Below are 7,070 nucleotides of genomic sequence, written 5' to 3' on the forward strand. Positions count from 1 at the left end.
TGAATGATTCTAGGTCAAACGTCTCTAGAGCAGAGATAATGAGGCTAGGCATGATCATTGATGTAATAGTCTACGTTAACCCTTGTAACCCTTTTTGAATTATTAATGATGAAATATTTGAGTATTATGTGAATTATGTGTTTATTTTCTTAATTATTATAATTTAATGAATTAAGATTAAAATAAGCATCAAATTTAAAGTGTAATATAATCCCGATATCTTTGCATAAAGAGGTAGTGGTTGAAACAAGGATTCCGAAGATATAAAGAATGCTGAAATTCGAGTTATAACGAATAAGTTATGACCTGTCGAAGTTTCATGACAGACCGGCAATGCTAAATGATGTAAAAAGTGAAATTTACATTAGAGCGATATTTAGCCTTAGTGATCTAAACGAAAGTCGTAGAGGTCGTTAAGCCGAGAGCGTGCATAAAAAGAACGCCCAAATCTGACTTCGTATGAGGAAGTTATGATTTTTATAAGTTTTGACTTAGTAGTATGCATCCCGAATACTCGATTTGAGACCGAGTGATTTTTAGCCGAAACAATCTAAACGAGAATTGAAGATCTCGTTAATAGTAGTGAAACGATAAAAAGATAGGCGAAAACGGACATCGGATGAAGAAGTTATGAATTTATAACAGAGTTTTCCTATCCCGACCTACTAAAAATAAATAATAAAATAAATTCAAACTTAGCCGACAGAGTCTAAACGAAAGTTGTAGAGCGTAGTCTCACCTATGCGCGGATATAAAGAACGTCGAAAACGGAATTCGTATGAGGAAGATATGAATTTTCGAAGCTTATTAAATATTTTCGATATTTAATTTAAATATAAAATAACCGATATTATCCATGGGGGGAGTCAGCGAGCTGATCCACATTACACCCAGCGTAAATCGGGTTTCAGCCCCCTATAAAAGGATGTCGAGGGCAGCCGATTCTTTTGCTTATTTTTTCCCTTTCTCTCGCGTTTTTGCATCGTTTTTCGTACAAGAATTATCCCGAAGCCCCGGTATCATTCTCGAGCCCCGAAGCAAGTCCCGAAGCCCCAAAGATCCCGAGAAGTGCAATTCCTGAGCTGAAGCTCTGCCCGCGAGGAGTCCAGTTTTTGTGAAGATCTTCCAAATCTACCGAAGAATACCACTTCTACAAGTCGTAGTGTTGTCCGATCATCTTCTGATTAAGTGAGTGTGTAGTTACTTTCTTCTAATGCATAATTATGAAGTATTTTATACGAAATACGTGTTATGTGTATATTTTGTTGCTATATGTATGAATGTATATTCACTTTCTTCTATCTCATACATATGATTTATTCTATATGAAATACGTGTTATGTGTATGTGTCTCATCTGTTGTTTGGAATATGTATTGAATGAGAATGCTATACAGGTTTTAAACTACGTATATAAATATATATTTTTATCTACTAATATTTCGGGTAGAACATAGGTAGATAGTTGTGTGATAAACAGATGAGAGGCCTCGATGTTGTTTTTGATTTAGTCATCTAGCGGAGTTTAGATGACGACCACAGACTTTTCTAGACAGTCCTGTGGAACGCTAGCAGGTTCGCCACCTATAGGTGTTAATGAACTTGGGTGTTCATTCGCTGTACTTCATCCCCCTCATGGTTGCCTTATTTGATATATATTGCCGGGAGACCCCTGAATGCATGTGTTGTCACCCCGATGAAATATTCTAAGACTAGGTCCCTTGTGTTTGTTGTTTTAGGGACATAAAGTGAGAATAACGGGAATGGGTAATTGGGTTATTGTTAGTTGGTGGAATTAAATATAATTATTTATTGTGGGTTGAAAACCCTATATATGCACCAGGCTCCCAAGCCTGACCCACTCAGTTTATTTATATTACAGGAAGTGATGCAAGGTATAAGATGGATGAATCATCAAGCTGTTTTGTTTACAAGTCTATATATGTATATATTTGTTGAATGACTTGTAATGTTGTCGTTGATGCTTGATGGTCTGTATCGAAACATGACATCCCGAGTTTTGATTATATAATGAAAATACATTTCTTTATGAAATGCCTTGGTAAATATTATTTTATCATACTTTGTTTTTGGGAACAAATTCCACAACTTTTTCAAATCAAAAGGATTTACTCTAAAATTATTTTAAAAGCATAAATGAAAATCGGTCTTTTATGGTCGTGATTTTGGGGATGTCATAGTTAGTATCAGAGCATTAGTTTAAGCGAACTAGGAATTTGTAGGATTTCTAGACTTTAAACTTAAAATGCTAAGTGAGATTTTGAGATGTGTGTATGTTATGTTTTAGACACGAGCACTAGTTTATTTTAGGAAAGTTGCCTAAAATGATTTTATGTACTAAATGTTATATGTTGCGATATATGATATTATTTGTTCAGATCTATGGTCTGTTGCCATCCGGATCTGGAAACCTTATGTGTGTAGGATTCTAAGCGTACGTCTACAATATTAGAACTAACATGCAAACGTTTCGGAGTGATAAGGATGGTTTGAATATCTATCGTGAATAAGGATCTAGTTTCTCCTTATTCATTGTATAGATCAAAAGTGGTGAGAACAAGAAGTGGAGTTGGAAATGCTGATGAAAACAGGAACCAACCACCAGTGATTGAGCAAATACCTATCGTAGCAACAACACCTTAGCCGATAACAATGGCTGGTGTACAATTGATGATTCTGACGATGTTGGATCGTCAGATGGATGAAACGAGACATTTGCTTCAACAAAATCGTGAAGAACTGTTAATTCAAGTGGAAGAGCTTGAAGTGAATGAAGGGCACTCGGAAGGTGGAAACTTCAGTGGGTCTATTGGTCAAGCCAACCCACCGATAGTTAGGCAAAACAACCATGATGGAAGGAATGATGGAATGGGATTCAAGTACAAGGACTTTCTGACTTGCAAACCATCGACCTTCACTGGAAAGGAGGACCCGATCGGAGTGATGGATTGGATCTCCGAAATGGAGTTAGCCTTCATGACTTGTGGCTGCAGAGGCAAGTTGCAGACTACATTTGCAGTGCGTCGGTTCCGAGGTGGAGCCGTTCGTTGGTGGAACACTCTAGGGATGACTTTAAGCCCTAATGAGCCACTACAATTGTCATGGGTAGAGTTCTTGGTGCAGTTCAAGCGCAAGTTTTGCTCGGCTCAAAATCTGTTGGAATTGGAGAACAAGTTTCTGAAATTAACAAAGGGCAGCATGTCAGTTGATGAATACACAAATGCTTTCACCGACAAAATGGAGTTTTCCTTGAGCATCGTTCCAGATGAGCTGACAAAGGTTGACTGGCATGAAAAAGGACTCTCATGGGAGTACGCAGTGCCAGTTCGTCAGGAACCTACTCTAGAGGAAGCTATTTGGGTTGCCAAGTATGTTGAGGACATGATCAAGGGAAGAACCGCCAGCAAGGTTGAAGTTGGCGAGAAGAGAAAGTTTGAAGGAACTTCAGGTTCCAATAAGAAAAGCAAATTTTCGAAGTCTGATTCGAAAAAGTTTGGAGGAAAAGGAGGCGAAGCGAAATGCTGTGAGAAGTGCAAGAAAAATCACTTTGAGAAATGTAGTGAGGATGTAACTTGCTACAAATTGTAGAAAAATTGGACATTTTGCCAATGACTGTCCGTCCAACAAAAGGATGTGTTTTGGTTGTAATGAAGAGGGTCACATTTTGAAAAACTATCCGAAGAAGAAGGAGGCAGCTAAGCTCAACATTCCACCAAAGCCGAAGGCAAGAGCCTTTCAGATGACACTTGAGGTTGCGAAGGATGAAGCTGATGTCGCTTCAGGTACCTTTCTCATAAACGAATTACCTGCTCAAATTTTGTTTGATTCTGGATCCAACTACTCCTTTATTTCGCATGAGTTTGGTAGGAAACTAGCTTTGCCTATTGATAGACTAGATAATGCTTTATTAGTCGAAGTTGCTAGTGGTAAGTTTGTACCTGTTAGCCATCTTATGAAAAACATCTTAATCGACCTTAATGTGAATAAGTTTCACGAGGAATTATTGCCTATCGAACTTAATGGTTTCGACATCGTGTTGGGAATAGATTGGCTTAGCGCCAATGATGCCAAGATTTTATGCGAGAAGAAGATAGTAAGAGTAAACCCGCCAGGAAAGGAGTCATTTATGGTGTATGGGGACAAACGTCAAGTAAATTCTGGAATCATTTCCCTAATGAAAGCCAGGAAGTGTTTGACCAAGGGATGTACATCATATTTAGCATACGTGATCGATGCTAAGAAGGAAAAGAATGTGATGCAGAATATTCCAGTGGTATGTGATTATCCGGAAGTATTTCCCGAAGATCTTCCTGGATTACCACCTGATAGACAAGTGGAGTTCAGAATAGACTTGTTACCAGCAACCACGCCAATAGCAAAAGCACCTTATCGATTAGCACCGACGGAGATGAAGGAGCTGATGATGAAACTTCAGGAGTTATTGGACAAAGGTTTCATTAGACCTAGTTCATCACCCTGGGGAGCTCCGATGTTATTCGTGAAGAAGAAAGATGGAAGTATGAGAATGTGCATCGATTACAGAGAGCTAAACAAGGCAACAATAAAGAATAGATATCCGTTGCCAAGGATTGATGACCTGTTTGATCAATTGCAAGGTTAGACCTATTTCTCGAAGATCGATCTAAGGTCAGGATATCATCAGCTACAAGTAAGAGAGCAGGATATCGAATAGACTGCATTCAGAACTAGATATGGACACTACGAGTTCTTGGTTATGTCGTTTGGACTAACCAATGCTCCAGCAGCATTCATGGATTTGATGAATAGGGTTTGTAATCCGTTCCTTGATAAATCTGTGATAGTGTTCATAGATGACATTCTGATTTACTCGAAAAGCCAAGAGGAGCATGGCAGATACTTGCAAGAAGTATTAGAAGTCTTGAAGAAGGAGAAACTGTATGTAAAGTTCTCCAAATGTGATTTTTGGATTCATGAAGTACAATTATTGGATCACGTGGTCAACCAAGAAGGGATAATGGTTGATCCAGCAAAGATTGAGGCTATAATGAAGTGGGAACAACTGAAAAGTCCCACGAAGATCCGAAGCTTTTTAGGATTAGTCGGATATTACCGAAGGTTTATCCAAGGCTTTTCTTTGATTGCTACTCCATTAACATCTTTGACCCACAAAGGAGCTACTTATGCTTGGAGTGATAAGCATAAAGAAGCATTTGAGAAGCTAAAGAATAAACTATGCGAGGCACCGATACTTTCTTTGCCCGATGGAGTTGCAGACTTCGCTGTCTATAGCGATGCGTCAGGGGTTAGATTGGGTTGTATTTTGACCCTAAGAGATAAGGTGATAGCATATGCGTCTTGACAGCTGAAGGAGCATGAAAAGAATTACCCGACTCATGATTTGGAGTTGGCAGTGGTAGTTTTTGCTCTAAAAATATGGAGGCATTATCTCTATGGAAAAAAGTGCAAACTTTTCACTGATCATAAGAGTCTCTAATATCTCTTTAATCAGAAAGAGTTAAATATGAGGCAACGACGCTGGCTAGAGTGACTCAAGGACTACGACTGTGAGATACTTTACCAAACCGGTAAAGCTAATGTTGTCGCTGATGCTCTCAGTCGGAAAGTTAATCTTGAAAGAAAGAGGCCAAGAGCGTTAAGAATTGAAGTTGTCTTGATAATTGTAGAGAGTATAAAGAAAGCTCAAGAAGAAGCTTCTGAGAAAAATGACCGAAAGGAGGAACGTTTGGGCAAAACGTTGGTGTTTGGTAAAAATGGTCATGGACTGAAGGTATTCCAAGATCGTATTTGGGTACCTAAGTCAGGAGGAATAAGAGATCTTCTGATGGAAGAAGCTTACAAAACCATGTACTCGATTCATCCTGGTAGCACTAAAATGTTTAGGGACCTGAAACCCTACTAATGGTGACCAACGATGAAGCTTGATGTTGCAAAGTATGTGGCCGAGTGTGTGACTTGTGTGAGACTCAAGACACAACATCAAAAACCATATGGGAGTTTAGAACCTTTACTTGTGCCTATGCATAAATGGGAAGACATTGCGATGGATTTTGTCACTAAACTACCCAGAACAAAAAGTGGTCATGACATGATTTGGGTGGTCGTTGATCGATTTACTAAGAGTGTGCATTTCATAGCAGCCAATGAGAAATGGTCTATGGAAAAGCTTGCGAATTCATACGTGAAGGAAATTGTGAGGCTTCACGGTGTTCTGTTAACAATTGTGTTAGATCGTGACAGCCGTTTCACCTCACGATTTTGGAAAAGTATACAAGAGGAATTGGGTACCAAGTTGTGTTTAAGTACAGCTTACCATCCACAGACTGGTGGTCAGAGCGAACGAACAATACAAACACTTGAAGATATGCTGAGAGCATGTACCCTGGAATTCGAAGGTAACTGGGATGAACATTTACCTTTGGTAGAATTTTCCTACAATAATAGTTTCCACTCGAGCATAAAGATGGCACCTTATCAAGCTTTGTACGGATAAAAGTGTCGTACGCCGTCTTGTTGGCTTGAAGCTGGGAAAAAGCAGTTTATGGGGCCCGAGATGGTCCACCAAACCGCTGAAAAGTTGAAAATAATTACGGAAAGAATGTTAGCAGCTCAGGATCGTCAAAAGAGCTATGCTGACAAGAAGCGAAGACCGATGACTTTTGAAGTTGGGGATTCGATTTTACTTAAAGTCTCACCGTGGAAGGGACTTATAAGATTTGGTAAAAGGGGAAAGTTGAGTCCAAGGTTTATTGGACCGTTTAACGTTCTTTAGAGGATTGGGAACCAAGCTTACAAGCTTGAACTACCCGAAGAACTAAATGGAATTCACAACACTTTTCATGTGTATTATTTGAGGAAGTTCATGGGAGAAGTTCCCGATATAATTCCAATTTTTGAATTGAGAATTGATGAAAACAAGAGGTTAAATGAAGAACCAGTGGTAATTGTTGACCGAAAGACTAAGAAGCTTCAACGCAAGAGGTTAGTGCTTGTCCGTTGGAAACATACGAATGGGTCAAATCTCACTTGGGAAACAGAGAGTGACATTTT

Source organism: Lactuca saligna, chromosome 5 (assembly GCF_052625555.1).
Source record: "Lactuca saligna cultivar CGN05327 chromosome 5, ASM5262555v1, whole genome shotgun sequence".
NCBI classification, from domain to species: Eukaryota; Viridiplantae; Streptophyta; class Magnoliopsida; order Asterales; family Asteraceae; genus Lactuca; species Lactuca saligna.